This window comes from Centrocercus urophasianus, unplaced genomic scaffold, assembly GCF_019232065.1.
Source record: "Centrocercus urophasianus isolate 14NV4802_14NV808 unplaced genomic scaffold, USGS_Curo_1.0 seq_11, whole genome shotgun sequence".
Lineage (NCBI taxonomy): Eukaryota > Metazoa > Chordata > Aves > Galliformes > Phasianidae > Centrocercus > Centrocercus urophasianus.
The window spans coordinates 9121131-9140026 of record NW_024884253.1 but is presented as its reverse complement, the minus strand read 5'-3'; positions in this window follow the sequence as shown (position 1 = coordinate 9140026).

Below are 18896 nucleotides of genomic sequence, written 5' to 3'. Positions count from 1 at the left end.
CCCAGCATTTCCGCTGGCACAAATTGCTCTGAAACAGCTGCAAAAGCCTCTGAGCAGAAGGCTGATCCAGGGCCTATCACCATTGCAGAGCACACTTGCTTTCTCAGATGGAGGGAGATGGTGAAAGGGTTTGTTTTTCTGGAACTCTGATCAAGGGTGACAACTCCACCATTTGTGCTGATGACACCAGTTTGCTTCCTTTACAACTCCGGCATAAGAAAAGCATTTATTTCCCTCTTTTCTGTGATTTGTCACTTTTACTGTGTCAAAGCAAGGTTTTACAAGTGTTCTCCATCTTTGCACATTAAATCCAGGATATGTTAGTCAAAAAGAATGCAAGGTTGGTGGAAAAAAATGCATAGGATACCTTCAGGAAATTTTTCATTGTGTGGCAGAAACAAGAGAACCAAATGGTCTTTTATCTGTAAAAGCACAGAATCTAAGAAACAAATTTTAGTCAGGAGAGCCTAGTGTGTTTTTTTTTTTTTTCCACTTCCTTTGGCCTAAGGAAATGGAGAATCATTTTAAAGATGAATTGTGAGAGAATGTTTGAAGTTCTTTTCCCATTTCAATTCAAATGGCTGCCCACACTAACATATTGCAAATAAGAGCAGCACTTTTAGTAGAGCTCAGTCAAAGAAATTAAGAGTTAGCTCAAAGAGGAAGGATAATCCAAAGGTTAGAATAGTAGCACGGAATTCACAAAACCTGAATACAGGTCTTCCTTAGAACCTTAAATTGCATTCTTTGTTTGCCTTACCTTTTCTTTTCACATAAATTTTAGCGTGTTTCCGTATTATAGTGAAAATGGATATTAGACAGAGACGGAGTAAATGAAAAAACAACTCAGTTATTTTGTTGCAGATTAAAATTAAGTAGATTCATCCAAGTTTCCTTTCCTGTTATAAATATTGTTTCTATATTGATACCTTGTGTCGTACATTCAAAACATTTTGGGGGTTAGCTGCTGGGAAAAGGTGGAAGAGGCCCTCTTCCATGAGGACAGTTTCTTGGAGAAAAAGAATGCAAGGATATTAAGTGAGAGGGAAAAAATAATTAAATAAAAACAAGATAAAATGTATTATCACACAAATTCAAATTTGTTAGATTTTAGGGTGAAGTCTCTGACCAAACATCTGGTGATTATCCAAAAAACTATCTAACATTGTGCCATCAAAACCTAATGAATCATCTTTGTCACTTTTGTTTCACAAATGTACCTCAATGCAAGAAATGGCATTCCCAACTACATACACCTGTAGCCTTCCTAGCCAGAGATCTGTTTTCTTCCAATCTAATCTACCTTTTTTCCAAACTCAGAATGATATTACCTAGATGGAAGCTGCAATAGCCTCTTCCTAACACACTTAAATTCCTTTGTGCTTTTAGTCATATGTTCCAGTATGAACGAGATGTTTGAAATATCAGTCATAAAAGAGCTACCCCTCCTGAAAAAGTGTCATTATCTGACACTGCACCCGCCAAATTACCCTTAACTTTCAATCATTTCAAGCTTTTAATTTCTGAGTGTAATTGTAAAAATGAAAGCTTTGCTCCCACCTGAAGCACTGTTAATCACACAGCTGAAAATCAGACAAACAAATGTCATCAACAACCCTAGCACAGCCTTGATCATAGTTACCTCCTTCACTCAGCAACTGAACAGATATCCTCCTTCCTAAATGTTGAAAGCAGTGGATAAGGGACAAGAATTTATTTTTTTTAATGTAATTTTTTTTTTTTTTTTCTCCATTTTCCTGCTCATGTTTTATTTTTTACTGTCTATTACTCTTTGCACTGGTAAATCAGGAAGCCATAATGTAAATATATTTTTAATGTCAAACTTAAATATCTCAGAAAAAGCTTAGTAAATCCGTTTTTCTGTCAATAGCTTCTGCTTTGGCCCTTATTCAAGGCACCACCCTCTGATATAGAATACATTGCTTTCACACGTTCATTTTCAATCCCAGCTCGTGCAGTGGTAATGAGTGGTAATCTTCCTTCAAGATGATAGACAGGCATATGCCTAAGTTTGAGATCATGTTCTGATTTTTTGATATCAATATCCCATAATCCTGTCTCATTCCTTGTGTTTGCTCCCTATGGCCATATCACAGCAAAACACAGGTCCTGACCATACAGTCTCATCTGTCAAATAGATTCCAGCGCCTCTCTGGAGCCTGGAACCTCCGTCTTGCTCCTTGTTGGTGCAAAGATTTGTTTACAGTCACACTCAAGACAGATTAGGGCTCATGAGAATGAACTCCACAAGGTCTTCTATTTGATAGTTAAAACCACAGACTTACACAGAGCCAAGCAAGCTCACCAATATTCTGAAACAGCAAGGACTCACCAGCAAATTCATTTTCCTTGATAATATTGTGCCAGATCTGTGGATTGTACTGATGCCACCAACAGTTTCAACACTAGGTATTAACATTTCTTTTGCTTTCCTTTAATCTTCGAAGACACAACTTTCCACCAGATAAAAATCAGCCAAGTATGTTGATAAGCACATAATCAGCTACGCCTTTAGATTAGGTTAGATTTGATTTAACATTATTAATTATTCTGCTTTCCAATGAGTAATTCATGTGATTGCCTACCCAAGCCATAGCAGAACAACCTCACATGTTGTGTAACCTGTAATTGTGCTAAGCTGAAAGATTCTACACCTTATGAAGGTCAAGAAAGAAAATTTGATGAACTGTGTAGGAATTTTTCCAGTGGTTGTAGTCAAATGTATGCCAATATCTGGACACTACCAGTTTGAAAGATAGGTCATCCAAGAACCAAACTAGAAACTATACGTCCTATGTACATTTTAATGTCAGTAGCCTTCATCCACTCTGGACAATAAAAGAGTTGATTCTGAAATCAGAGTAGGGCAGGGCAAATATCTAAAGATGAGCACTAGAATCCAGATTCCCAGGTAGTATAAAGGGTGCCATTGAAGCAAAGAGACAAGGAAGTGCAGTCAAAGGAACTACAAAGCTTTGTGTCAACCAAGGGTGCAGTCAGCAGGCTCTTATAAGTACACCGAGAACACCAAACATTTCTTCATAAATTAAAAGGTTAGAAAGACCCATCAGAAGACTTAGCTTAGCTTTTGTGTAACTTTTGTATAACACCTTCAGAACACATTTTAACTCCCAGGTTGAGTTTTGGAGTTTGGTTTTGACTGAAGCTCATCTTGCAGAAATGCACACTATCATGATTTGAAAATACCAAGAAATTGAAGAGCCTGTCCTTTATTTTATTTTTTAAATAGATCAATGCTGTCTTAATGACCAAACTTAAATTCAGCTTCCAGCCCTCATTTCTGATTACGTCTTTGTTAGGTTGAAAACACCTTCAACAAATCTTATTTTCTTTCCTGGAAGTATTTCTATTTCACAGTCAAGTCAGCTCTTTATCTTTCTTGCTAAAATAGGCAGGTTATTATCCTTAGGTTTCTCTCTGTTCCTGCTTAGAAAGACAGGTGTTCGCTAACTAGATTGAAATTACTACAGCTGCAATTTGTCTCCTAAAAAGGAGCAAATTAAACAAGTTAATCAGTAAAAATGCCTTTTTTTTAGGGTGAGAAGGGGCAACAAAATGAGAAAAAAAATCCGATAAAAATGTCAACTCCAACATAAAGTTGGGAGATTCCTTGTGGCCTGTTATTCAGCCATTAGATGTCCCCATGTGCCATGGGGACATGGACACTGCCCTCAGCAAATAAAGTGGAAAAAAACAACAATTCAAGTTGAGTGGAAGCTTATGGGTCTGTTGTTGTCACTGTGGGTGTGTTTGTATTACACACATTGCTGGAGAGCAATGATGATTTTCTGAATGATGACAATAGCTGAGGGAAGTTATTATTATTTCCATTCTGGAGGGAAGACTACGAAGCTGAAGCTGTTACGGAAAACCTCACTCAGGATCTTATTTAAACAGTCACACGTTGAACCCTACTTATTAGTATCAGTGGTCTCTGTACAAAGAAGCAGTCTTGGAATAGACAACAGAGGCCAAGTTATTGATGGATATCTATCAGAGCTAATGATTTGGTTCTCTCACACTGAAGGCCAAATTGCATTTACCCACCAGAGCCGCACATGACTTTAGAATTCAAACAAAACAAGATCACATCTTCAGCTGCTGTAAATTAGAATTAGTCAGCTACCAGAATGGTCTTAAACAGAAGTGAGATGGCTTGTAGGTGCAGAGGTTGCAGAGGTTGACACCACTACCACTGGGACAGCTCAATGAAATGCCCCCAGACCACTGCAGTTTACATCAAAACATAGAAAAGTAAATCCTGGTGTTCCAGCAAGGGTAGTTCAAGATCAGCTTTGTGAGCATTTCAAGAGGATGACAACCACCAGGAAAGAAACAGGGAGGGCAGCTAGAAGCAATAGCTGCCTTGATCACCTCAGTTCCATCTGACTGTATTCATGACTGACCTTCATCTTACTGTGACAAGCATAAATAACTTAACTGATATTTTATTTAGTTGAACAGCAGGTGCTTGAGAGCAATTGTTTTACCTTTATTTATCTACTAATTTAGTTAGCTAAATGCCCAACTTGCAACTATAGATCATTTTCCAGATGATGTATCTTTTTGCCTATTAGAAATAAAACATTTTAGTGCTCTAATAAGCATTTGTTCTTCTGTCCAATAAGTCATTTTATTTACTAAAACAAGGACTAGTAGGTGGATTTTTATAGCTCTACTAATTATCATCCTGTCCTATGCTTCAATGGATTATTCACACACATGCACATGCACACACACACACTAAAAAAAAAATAATAAAAAAAAAAGATTAAGGAATGCAGTGATAGCTGAAGTATTATTTCCAGATTTACTCACTCAACACACAGAAGCATGGAGACACTCCCCTTTTCATTAACCTAGAAGCCAGCTTGGAGATGGCACAGGGAATTTCACAATGCTTCCTTTCTGCACAGATGAAAGGCTGCAGATTATTCAGTAGTGAAGGTGAGGCAGGGGGACAGGAACATCCAGGATGACAAGGCTATCCACACCCATTAGCAAATTTTAGCCAGAGGACTGAGTCACAAACAAATATCTGCCAACTACTTCTGTAAAAGCATTTATTTTAAACACTTGAAGGACAGCACTGCAAAGACAACAGAGGAGAATTTGTTAGCAGCCCTCAAGAAGAGCCACCACTGCCAGGCTAGCGCTTCACTAGAGATGGTGGTGGAGTTGGCCCAAAAAACTTCAACTGGAGTTGAGCCAATACCCTGTGCACCTAAGTTTCTGGAGGCATATGAGGACATTGCCTTTTTCTATGTCTCTGATCTGTGTAAGACATTAGTGGCACTATATCCTTTCCTTGGAAAAAAACATTCATGGCAATAACGAGTATGCAGTCAAAAACGCCAGAACTCCACCACATACACGTCTCTTACTCCCTCAAACCAACCAGCAGGACTACAGGCAGAAATATATGCCCTTCCTTTTCCCTATCCATCTTTCTCTCCTCTCCAGAAGGCAAGTACTCCATCTGGCAGCTCCAGAGCAGGCAGTTTCTCAGACATACTTGGCTCATCCCACAAGTGGTTAACCAAGACATCAATAAACTACTCAGCAGAGGACTCCAGAGATTTACCTCCACTGAATTCTCCCTTGTGGCTGGATTCCAGCCACGTGAAGTTGGTTTCTGGCTGTGGGTCTGCTAGGAGGTAGCCAGAGCCCAGGATCCCACTCGCTGGCTCCCTGAAGGCTGCGTGTGGAGGTTTTGGCTGGCAGATCCCCAGAATGCCTTGCCTCCCCCTCATTTGCTTTGGCCACTCTCAGGTGGCTGGCCTGAATCCTTCCTTGTCGCTGTTGCAATAATGGTTTGAGGAGTGCGGGGTCAAAGCAGGCCAGGGGACCTGGAGGGCTCTGGAGGAACAATAAGGGATTTGTTCAGACAGCAAGCAGCAGGTTTGACACTTTTCCAAGATCAGAGCCATGCTAGAAAATGTCTGAGGGTTTGATTCTAGGGGTACTGCTGACAAGTCAAAATCTCCTTGTGTGGATGCACTTTTTATGGGTCAAAGCAAGTCCGTATGAAAGAAGTTTCAGCCAGTGGAGTTTATGCCAGGCATCCAAGTGGATAAACAAAGCACTTCTGTGGGGGAATATACGTATGTTCACCACAGCTGCAGTCAGTGTGGAAACATAGCCTAAGACCCCACAGCCCTACCTGGCATTTGGTACCTGCAGATGCTCCTTATGCAGGCCTGGTAGTGGGTAGCCAGCAGCCAACTCTGAAGGATTGTGGAAGAGGCTGTGCAGTAGTGAGGTCCATGCCACACTGCGTCACTGGCTGTGTGAGAAGGCCTGGCTTCTCTTGGTCACCCTCCTATGTAAATCCAGTCTCTTCAGTCAATTTGCTTTCCCCTCCAGAGGCCAATGAAAAGGATGCTGGTTGACATACTAGGACAGAGCACGCTGAACTAAATGGGTAGGTATAAAAGGCTGTACTGATCTTTGACTGAAGGGAATGAACATCAGAGGGCTTCAGCCTTGGTAAAAACCACATTCACTTCAGGAGTTCATGTTTCCAGTAGAGTAGGGAAAATTGATTGGGATGAAATTGAATTAATGTAAGGATTTAAAAGCTTGACTTACATAGCTGAAGAGAAGGCTGTGAGTTGACTACTGCATGCAGGTGTGTTGAAGGGAAGATCTAGCACAGATGATGAAGAATGAGGAGAAGCAAACAGAGTTTTCAGCCTACCACCTAAAAAGTCATAAAAGGTTCCAGTAGCTGAATGGAAATATGATAAAATTGATCCTGAAAGAAAATCCAGTTTCCTGTGTGTAAGGATGATTGAACTCTGGAAGAGTTTGCCAAGTGAGAGGAGGATTCACCTTGCTTAGGTCCTTTACAACAAGATTAGATCAAGTCGATGACTTAAACCCATTTCTGGGAAAAAAATTCTACAGACTAAGTAAACCAGAGAGGAGAGAGACGTGAAGTTTGCTAATTCTCTGCTTCCTTTTTCACGTGGATTCCATCCATCTAAGAATAACTTGTGGCAACTACTGTGCAGCAGATCAGAATTTCTTGCTCCTTTCTGCTTCACATGATGCCTCAAAAATGAGGCGAGGAGAGTTGCTGGAGGATTTATGGATTCCTCCTTTTGCTAACCCTATATTTGGAATTTTTAAAGTCAGATAGTTTTTCACTGGAAAAATATTTCTTTCACCAGAACACGAGATCACACTTGAGTGCACGTATTCTGATTTCCAAGTGCTGCATCTTCTCTCCTAATCCTGATATGAGTGATAGCTCTACACAGTAAGCTACACTGGATCATGAGGTCCAACAGCAAGAATGAGGTCAGGTCACCTTGCTGCCAGTGTCTGGGATGATGCATGAGGTGAGCAAGTGAGAGACTCTCCCACGTAATACATGAGACTTGACAAGTCTGAATGTAGCCAAGTAGGTTTTAGACCTTCCAGGGATTCTCTTCAAGCAAGCTGATTTCCATCAAAGGTGACACAGCTAATCTCTTCTCCCCCATGCCCTTCAGGGAAGGGGAGAGGAGCTGAAGAAGAGTCTGGCCTGAAGAGTAGTTCATATTATGGCCAACAGCATGCCTTGCTGCATTTGGCCTCTTTGCCCTATGCCTGGGCTTCACACTCTTCTTTGCCATCAGCTCCTCCTCCAAACAAGATAGAAAATGAAGGAGAAAAGAGGCAAATTAGAGATTCTCTAGTCAGCAATCCTTGCGAGAGTTATTCTCTTTCAGTCAGTGTAAAATATTCTGGTCCTCTAAAGCTTGTAAGATATAAGACCAATAGACATTTACACTTATGGAACTGTCACAGCATTCACACAGGCACTAATCTCACAGTGAATAGTTCACAGATTTCAAGGTCAGATGTTTAGGATCATCCAGGCAGTATAACAAAGACTGCTGAATTTTAGCCAGAATTTCACCCACATCAATCCCAGTATATTTATTTCAGCAGATTGGTTGGGCAACACCTTCTTTCAGCTCAGTAAGAACTTTGATATGCGTACAGCCAGTTGCTTTCTGTTTCCTTTGAGAAGGATGGCTAAGGTTTGAGAAAATAGAAGACAACAACAACAAAACCATCTCCCTCAGTGCACCTTCCTCCCCACCCCTGAAAGTTAGCATGGAATTCTGAGTAATTTGCATCAGAGGCACTTCCATTTCATGCAAACTGCCACAAAGTGGAAAATACCAGGTGACAGCTCCATACTGGAGATGCTGCAGCCCTCAGTGGGCTTGTATAAAAAGCCATAATACACATAAAAGTCTAATGTGCCTTCAAAATTACCTCATCTTTTATTTAGAGGTTATTTCACCCTTGTCTTCCTTTATCGCTCCTTATACGAGTGAAGTGGGGAAACTGGACAAAATTGAGGCAATTTAAGTTACTAAGTGGAACTAGAGTTTACAGTCAAAGTGAGGCTCTGGGGGAAGAATTCCCCACAGCCATCCTCACAGCCAACCTAAAGCTCTGCAATCAGCTTTATTTAGGTGTTTCTTCCCAGCTCCAGCCCCCACCCTCTGCCCAATGATAAGGCTGTCTACTAAAAGAGAAAAATACAAACAGAAAGCTATGGAGGGCAGCTGGATGAGGGATAAAAATAGCAGCAGGACTCTCTTTGTACCATGTCCTTTGTATCATGAGAGGGAAAATCCTGGCAGCATTTCTGTTTCATGGGGTCAGCATCTCCAAGAGGAGCAACACATACGCACGTTCTCATGCACACACGTACAAGTGAAAGAGGCCGTGGGCTGACTTTTGGGCATGTCAGTGCCACGAGTTAGAATTCAGCATGAGCTACACAAAGACAACACCCAGAAAAACAGTGGAAAACCCCTCCTGGAGCACAGGGCAAAGGAGAACACAGGAGATAAGTTAGTTCTGCTGTTCCCAGCTCTGACGTGCTTGGCAGCCTGAATTCATGCAGCTTTTCCTTATCTTTTTGTTGTCTCCTCTCCACCTCCACCTATTCTGAGGCTATTTGGATCAGGCTGTCACTGCACAGCACCTGGAAGACTGATTGCAATCTATAGGCTCCACCATAGCATAAATAGTGAGACTCCAGTTGGCTCCAAGGTTCGCATACCTCTCTGACTACCGAGAAGTTACAAATTCCTATGTGGGAAGAAAAAAAAAAAAAACAAAAGAAAAGCTATTAATTTTAAAATTAGCAGTAGTAGCAGATCCTCAGCTAATATTTTCCCATATAAAACAGATCTTGAGCCAAAGAGCAAAATGGAATCACTGAGGAAAAATAAGTGCCGTTATTATTTTTTCTTCCTCTCCGAAAAATACTTCATTTTCTCAGATAACCCTTTTATGCTTGCTGGTATCAATTATCCCTAAACTTGTGGGAATTAAGGCAGCATTTGCACAGAGATTGATTGTCTCCTAACGGTCTGCTGTAGCCTTCTCAGTAAGGCTGCTAATACTGGGTGTCTTCCAAGACCAGATCCCAGAACCAGGTCTGTAATTCAACCTCTGCTCCAGCATTTCTGTTGTATTCTGTTTCTCTGAAGACCTTTTCAAATGACTTTTATGACATCATCTGCCAGTGATATCACTGATGCTCCCCCCTCATCTGGACAGATTTGGAAAACTCCCTGCAAACTGCTGAGCAAGCAGACTTTGCTGGCTCCTGGCTTTCAAAGGGCTGAAACAAAAGCTCCAGATGCAGTACCCAAGCTCTGACTTTCAGAAGAACTTTCAGGAGTTATGCAGTGAAATCAGGCTCCAAAAGTTCAGTTCAGATATAATTTAAATGCAAATCTGTGGTTTTTGAGCTTACACTATACATAAATGACACCAAATCAAATGGTTTCTTAAGTTGACTGAGAATTGATTTAGTCCCTTTGGGTAAATATTCTGTGGTCTCATTTACAGGATGACACAAACTCAGAACTTAACTCAGCAGCTGATCAATAATATGATTTTGATCCCTAACTAAATGAAGCCTGATAAATATCAGACACTTTTAAATTGGATTTAATGAGTGCTTATGTATGTACCTGTGGGCTCTGATTCATGAGCTTTGGTTACTCCAGGCTGAAGTAACCTCGCCTTTCTGCTAGAAGCTAAAACCTGTGCTCAAGGCAGAGGCAACAGATGGTGCTCGGACATGCAGAGCTTGGGGTGCCCCCATCCTATTGGAAAGCAATGTCCCAAAACTTTATCTTGATGTCCATTTTCAAAGGGAATGATGCTGGTGATGTGAGGGAGATGGGAAAAAGGGACTTGAAAGAGTCAGCTGGGGAGGAGCTCAGCTTTGAATTCCCAGATGAGGGTAAGAAGTAGTTCAGGAACAGCTGATGAGGACGATGAGTGGCAGAGAAAGACGTCAGCATGGGGAGAGATGGAAGAGATTGCATCTGTTTCCTTCAGAGACTATGCCAACAAGGACTGACATAGTGGAAGTGTACAAAAGAATTAATGGTCCAGAGAAATTACAGCTGCCTACCATATCTCCCAACACTTAAGCTCAAGAGCTTTTTGTCAACCAGAGACAACTGCAAGTAAGCAGGTGGATATTTTAAGAGTAAAAACACCTGCATATCCCATTCTCATCCCAAAAACTGAAGATCAGCCCCAGGCTTCCAGTCAGCTCCATGTAAGAGGCTACCTTGCTCTGGGAGAAGGAAGGTGCAATTCCCTGAGCACAAGCTGTGCCATGCCTCGCACCCTCTGGGCTGGAGCAGGTCCCAGCCTGCTTAGTGCACCAGCATATACACTGCCGGCCAGACAGAGAAATGTGATGGAATCCAAAAGGTGCAAGATCCTTATCAGGACCCAGTGTTGTACTCAGCAGGGAATGAAAAAGTGAAGGCAGGAACCAGCCATGTGCTGGTGGAGGGAAGGAGAAAGTGAAGGCAAGAGTCAGAGATGTGCTGGTGGACATGAGAAAGAGACAAATTCTAGGGATATGTTCTTTCTGACTCTTTCCTACTCCTCTTCAGAAGTTACTCATACTGGGACATGTGTAGGTGAATGTGGTGTTTCTACTCCACGGGCAGCTGGGCTTCACCACACCATACTCTCACTCCCCTGCTCAAAGGAAGAGGGAGAGAAAATGTGATAGAAAGGAGCTCAAGGGTTGAGATAAGAGGCTGGAGCACAAGTTTTATGGGAAGCAGCTGAGGGAACTGGAGGTGTTCAGTCTGGAGAAGAGGAGGTTCTGAAAGGAGGTTGCAGTGAGGCAGGGGTCGGCCTGTTCTCCCTGGTAACAGTTATGGTATGAGAGGGAATGGCCTTAAGTTGAGTGGAGGGGAGATAATGTTGGATATTAGGAAAAGCATAGTCTCTGAAAGAGTGGTGAGGCATTGGAACAGACTGCCCAGGAAGGGGGTGGAGTCACCATCCCTGGAGTTGTTCAAGAAATATGTATATGTGGTACAGAGGGACATGGTTTAGTGGGCAATATTGGTGGCAGGTGGATGGTTGCACTAGATGATCTTAGTGGTCTTTTCCAGCTTTAATGATTCTGTGATTCTATGATAAGGACAGGGAGATCACTCACCAATTGCCATTATAGGCAAAACAGACTCAACATTAGTGTAATTTATTGTCTGTTATTAAAAACAGTAAGAAACTAAAAGCAAACCAAAAATCCTTGCTAACCCTCTCCTACCTTCTCCCACCTTCTCCCACTGTGGGTGAACAGGAATGAGGGGTGCAGTCAGTCCACAATGCTTCATCCCTACCTCTCCTTTGTGGTCACTCTCTGCCCCTGCTTTATGTGTCCTTCCCATGGGAAGCCATCCTTCTCAAACTGTTCCCACGTAAGCTTCCCATAGACTGCAGCTCTCCCAGCACTACTCCAGCACCGCTCCATATCATAGGGCCAATCCTTCAGGCACTGCTACAGGTCCTTGCAAGTGGCAGGTGGCAGCTCCCCCCAACCCCACTGTTGTCCCAGATCTGCTCCTATGGGGGCTCTCCATGGGCTGTGCCTCCTTCGGTCCTCATCTACTGCTACTACGCTGAACTGTCGCAGGAAAATCACAACCTATGGGCAAAGGAAGGTATGCTCCTATATGTACAGCGTTGCCAATGTAACCACACTGGCCCTTAGGATCTCTGCCTTGAAAGCTGTGGTGCTGGAAGTCTACTGACTTCATGCCCCAACATAATGAGAGCATGCATTTATCTGTCATCCTTCATTTTAAATAAATGTCAATATTTTTTCCTCTGGGCTGTTCATTCTTGTTTTGTCAAAAGCAATGATTATATCATTATATCATATTTTGCATTATGATGCAAAATTAGAGGCAAGTAAGTAAATACTTCAGAAAGGTGGCATCATCTGAGAGGATGTGACAGCTGCTCACATTTGCTCAAACACATTTCTCCCTGGAGTCTGACCTTAGGTGTAAATTGGAGAAGCCTGACAGGACACAGAAAGGAGTACTACCCTGTTGACCCAGTTTTCATAGAGAGCAGTGTATATAATTATTTGGCTAGTTGCTGTTGATAAACCAATCCCATGTGAGGTTAAAAATTATCCAGGCAATTACTGGTGACACAGCAGTATGCTAGAAACCTGCATAGCAAACCTCTCAGCCACAGCTATGCTGGCAGGAGGTGTGGTGAGGTGTGATCTGAGACTGAGATAGTTCTGCTGGCAGATGTCCTCAGCACAGGGGCAGCTCCCCCGGCTTCTCCCTTGGTGGTTTATTTTGGTCAGGAATGGTAAAATAAGCGATATCACAAATACCTTCTTTTGTGATAAGGTCCCAAACAAGTGCTGCGTGTATAATGTTTCAGCCTGCAGCAATATCAGTATTTCTCAGCAATAAATAAAGCACTCCTGGAACTACTGTGTTGCAGCAGGGAAACCACTCCTCATGGGAAAGATCAACTAAAAGTGGGATTTTTGTTTATAGAAACTGCATTAACGGCAAGAACTGCTGTCAGAAAAGCTGTGGCATGGAGAATGCCCACCAGCTCAGGCCCCAACAGAAGCAGCTGCACCTGCAGAAAGTCCCCAGCAGAGACTGGGAGGAATGTGCTGAGATAGCATCCTCCGTGATGGTGCTGATGACGCACCTCCTGCTCACCACCAGCTCCCATCATCTGTGCCGTGGATTGCAATACTGAGCTTTGGCTGCTTGAGTTCACACAGCTTGCTTTCCCCAGTGACAAGTCTGGTGCAGGGCGAGTTAGGCAGCCAAGCTATGTATATATATTTATAAGCACTTGCACATATATATCATTTTGCTTTTATGTAGAGTACAGGACTGATTTAGACCACCCAACTAGGATGCAAGAGCCAAAGATTTATATATTTTCATTTTTTTAACAACTAAAACATTTTTAGCTCTCTATCTTTTTTATTATTATTATATGATGTGTTACAGAGCCTCAGAGAATATCTGGAAATAAACAGTGATATAGCTGTTACTAATTCTTCCAAAATGAAGCGACCTACTTGGGAAAGCATTTTCCCTGTAACTTCAGGCAAGAACACAAGTGGATATAATTATATACGCATAACTCTCTATTCTTCTTAGTTTCATTTATGTCATTCGGGAAGGCATTCAAGTTCAGCCAAGACATTCCAATTTCTTATGGAAAGGAAAAAAAAAAGGAAAGAAGGTGAGATTCTTAAGATAGATTATAGTTATACTACACAGTCTAATGCATTGGTATTAATGGTAATAGTATAATGCACCATATAAAAAAAATTTAGTTCCCGAATCTTCTATTACAGCTTACATCCTGATTTCATGCAAAATTGGAGTAAGCTATAATAGCAGTGGAATTCCTAAAGATTGGCTCTAAATTAAAAGAGATCTTCATCTAGTTTAATGTGCAAGCTGCAAATGTTGCTCTAATATAAATACAACTGAACTGTAAACCAGCTCATTAAACCTCAGTTCTGTGCTAAGTAATGGGCATTTTACATTAAAAAGATCAGAATAGGCAGGTTTTCGTCTAACAAGTTTTCCTGAAGACTAGCCAGCTAATGAACAGGGTTCAGTCATGACACTGAACCATTTTCCAAGAATTATTCCAGTTTGCACTAGCCTATAGAAAGCACACACCAGACATAAGCCTCATATAAGTTCCCACTGCTCAGCAGACCAGTGTGGTCCATGTTCCCATGTTTATAACATGATTAGTCATATCTACCCATGACAGCCAACTCATGCTGCCCATCCCATCCCAGAGCCACCCATCGGCACTTGGCATGGACAGCCAAGTATGAAGTGCTGTGAGTGGGAGAGGCAGCCCCAGCTCCTCCTCTGCCCCTGCTTTTGTCCTGCAGATTGTGCTTTTCACAGCTCGGCTATTAAGGCAGATGGCTGCCTGCAAAGCCCAAGGCAATGGACAGATGGGCTCTCCTCCGCATTCCAAGTCACTCTCACAACTACAAGCAAGCACCTGCTGACCTTGCGTCTCTTCCTGGCTGTAATTAATCCAAGAATTAGCTTTCTTTTCTGCTTCAGTTTGGGTAAACCGAAGACTTATGCAAACTTCAGTTCTCCTCGTCAACTTCCAGAGATCCAGCACCACTTTGGAGCCTGTTGTAAAGCTGAGCTATTCCCAAATTCACTGGTGTTTCATCTCCTTCTGAACTTAAATTGACCACGCACTGCATTTGTCCAAGGCTTGTTCAGGGAAGGAAACATTTCACCCCTATATACACCAATTATCACGTTGCCTGTGTTCACATTTGGGGATTACATGCGTTCATGGTACTGTAAATGCCTAGAAAAGCCTCCAGGATCTATGTGAACTGAGAAGGAGAGATGGTAGGGAATGTAAAGAAAAAAAAAAGAGATGGGAATAGCCTAATTTCATAACAAATCAGACTGGTATTGGTACAAACATGCACATGGGAGACATTCTGCCCGTCACCTCGTGACCAGCTCCATCTTATGCTGTTTTTCTGGAGGTAGACATGAGAAACTATGAATAAAGCAAAAAAAAGAGGAAAAAAATGAGTGTTACAAAGCACTGAGAAATTTCTCACACGCAAACATACACAGTGATAAGTAGGGAGTATCTATGCTAAAGGACAACATGCAGAACCTCAGCAAGGACTAGATGACTTCTGGAAGCCCCTTTTGACATAACTTTTACATTATTCAAATTCCAAAAATAGGATAAGTTAAAAAAAAGGACTATCCTTCATGGTGAGAGCTGAGGAAATCAGTTTGGTCCCTTTGAAAATCCTTCTCCCACCCATGCAATACAATTTCAGATATGGATACTGTCAGAGCCACAGCCAAAACAAGCAGACAGGTATTTGATATGACATTGGAGCCTTTGCATTTCGACCACAAAAAGTTGAAACAATTTGAAAAATGCACCAGAGCCACTGAGCACAAGTCTGTGGAGCAATGCTCTTAATTATCTTCATCAACTACATCAACAGTGAGATCAAGTGCACCCTCAGCAAATCTGACAACCAAGAGGATGACAACCAAGCTGTGTGGTGCGGTCGACACAATTGGAGGGATGGGATGCCATCCAGAGAGACCTAGACAGGCTTGAGCAGTGGGCCCAGGTGAACCTCATGAGGTTCAACAAATCCAAATGCAAGATATTGCACTTGGGTTGAGGTAACCTCCACTACCAATACAAGCTGGAGGATGAAAGTGTTGAGTGCAGCCCTGGAGATAAAGACCTGGGGGTACTGGCGGAAGGGAAGCTGGCCATGAGCCAGCCTTGTGCCCTCTCAGCCCAGAAAGCCAACCATATCCTGGGCTGCATCAAAGAAGTGTGGCCAGCAGGGCGAGGGAGGTGGTTCTGCCCCTCTACTCTGCACTGGTGAGGACTCACCTGGAGTACTGCATCCAGATGTGGAGTCCTCGGTACAAGAGACACATAGATCTGTTGAAGAGTGTCTAGAGAAGGGCCACAAAAATGATCCACAGAATGGAACGTCTCCCTGTAAGGACAGGCTGAGAGAGCTGGGGCTGTTCAGCCTGAAGAAGCGAAGGCTCTGGGGAGACCTGATAGTGTCCTTTCAGTATCTAAAGGGGGCTATAAGAAAGAAGGGGACAGACTTTTCAGCAGTATCTGTTGTGACAGGACAAGGGGAAATGGCTTCAAACGAGAACAGGGAAGATTTGGATTGGACAGAAAGAAAAAGTTTTCCAAGGTAGAGAAGCACTGAAAGAGTTTGCCCAGAGAGGTAGTAGATGACCTGTCCCTGGAGACATTCACTGGATGGGGCTCTGAGCAGCCTGCTCTAGCTGCAGATGTCCTGTTCATTGCAGAGGAGTTGGACTAGACGGCCTTCAAGGGTCCCTTCCAACTCAAACCATTCTATGATTCTGCGATTGGTCCACATTAAAGGCTTGCAAGCTTCATCAAACCCTTCAAGAAGCCTGGTTTGAAATAGCAATTTGTGACAGAATTCTAAGTCGATAGATTTACTTTAAATATTTTGTGCTGAAGTTGATCTATTTGCTTCCCTCTCTTACAGGAATACTGTATCATGCTCTCTCATTTTCTTAAAGGCTGTTATTCGCCCTTCTTTACTCCCCTACAGCCTTTCACTTTAAGATGTCAAAGCACTGAGAAGAAAGGACTGTTGCATCCAGCAGAAACTGGAGCAGAGGAGATGGGCGGTACTGTGTAATCGCCAAGCAATACATTTTGACGTCACAAAGATGATGATTTCTCTGTAATGACAGGGAAGAACTGCTGGACTGAACAGAGAAACCATGCTGGCTTTTAGCTCACAAAGCTCTTGACTCACTGCAGAGCTTAAATTCCTCACCCGCTCGCTGAAGTCAATCCTGCATCAGTCCAGCTGTAGAATCACACAAATGGCCCATTACCAAGTGAAAGCCCTTCTCAGCTACCTATTTGTTCTCCAGATTAGGAGATTGTGGGTGGAAATGGAATGCAGCCTTGCCTACAGGGCTTTCTGTAAAAAAGTTTTTACAGTGACAGTGGAAAAGGTAGTGGAATTCCAACACAGATTGGAAACATAAGAACTCTTCTTTACTCCCCATCATTCGGGATCAGCTGGTTGTTCCCAAAGAGCATCACTGATGCTGCAGAGCAGATGAGCACTCTCAGGTATCTGTCTGGGCTCCGAGCTCCCTGCACTTCCACTTTGTTTCCCAGTAGACGTTTTATAAATCAAACTGGGACACAAAAGTCAGTCCTCAAAAATAATACTGAGTTGTGCCTGTGCTCCAAACTTTTCCCTTTCTAGTCCCCTTTGGACACTTCTGCAGCAAGCAACCTTCTATTCTGCAACTTATTTTTGTCTTCCCTGCCTAGGAAGTAGCATTTGGACCAGCCCAGTCTCTTAGCTCACTCATGTGTTGGCCTCTATTTACACACCAGCTCCAAAACATTTATTTGGCAGTCAGGCTGGAAAATGGCAGCTTGCTACGTTAACCTGCATTACTCTCTTCATTCACTATTCTTAATAAGTGTTTAGGAATGTATTAATGTGGGGCTAGGCCACAAAGTTTGCATCCGGGCTTTTGTCATGTTTGGAAGAGATGAGCTAGCACCAGCATCTGGTGCACATCATCCCTTCCATACTTAGCATCCAATAACAGTGTACAGCACTGACCCCCTTCTCAGAATTCCTTTCTGCTGCCCATATAGACAGAGTTGTCACGATTTTTCCCTGCTTTCCCTTCTCCAAGCCACCAAACAGCCATTTGATTCTGATAATGAAGTTGTTCAGAAGCTACCAGCATTTCTCTCTTAACCAAAATCTTTGCCTACAGGCAGTGATGTAACACACAGGGAGCAGTGAGCGTGGATGAACTAAATAACATTAAATCTCTCTGCAGCCACTTTAGGAATGAATATATGAGCTAGCTATCACAGTTTCACATGTACGTGCTATAGACAAGGTGTAAGTTTGCAGCAAGATAGCTTACTGCAGGCCTTGAAATAGCTGCAAGGTCAAAGAGAGGTGGCAGAAGGGACAAATGACCTCCTCTGCTCTTCATCAGGTGGCTCATCTCACCAGCAAGGAGAGAAATCATTCACAAGAGTTGTCAGCACACAGCTGGATGGATGACTACCCCTTTCTTCCCCCAGATCTCTCCCTTGTATTCGCAGCAGAACTAACCCAGTTGGTGGTAAGGTCAGCATCACTGCGTTTGTCCAAGACCCCAAGGCAGTGAGTGAGGCACTGACATATCTGAGGCATCTGAGAGCTCTTCAACTTTTGGTACAATTCCTCCTTCACCAACTGTCTATCTGAGGTGAGGCTGCAAAACTTGCTGCAAAACAAAGCAAATGAACTTCATCTAAGCTCCAAGCTACTGCGGTACTTTCTGAGGGTTTATGGTTTAGAGCTGCTCGGTATCTGTCTCAAGCATAATATTGAGGGTATGTAATACACCTACACCCTTTAGTCTCTGTTGTTTTAACTGAGTGACCTACAAACCGGTTCTCCAATTTTCCAAGTACAGAAAAGCTAAGGGCAGTGAGGAATCTCCATCATGAAAAATAATCCTGGAGATTTTCCATTCATGGAGAACCCCACCTACCCAGCGTTCAGCAAACAGCAGTTTCAGTGACTCTGAAGGAGGTGTACAACATCACTCACTGCCAGCAGTGCAGGAGAAAATGATCAAGCATGTAAATTGAAGAATGATCTTGCACCTCCCAATTAGAAATATCATGACTCGATTCCCTTGCACGCACACACACTTAGGCTTCATAAATATGACATCATCACAGACCATCCTTTGTTTGAGAGGAGGATAAGAAGGGAAGATGAGAAAAGTATGAACCAAAGGCAGAGATGCTTTCTGGCTAACCATAAGAGCACTAAAAACATATTAGCTATAGGCACCAGCACATTATTTGTGGGGACTGACATACCATGAACATCACATGTGTAGTTACAATTCGGTATTTTTAAGCCTTCAGTAATA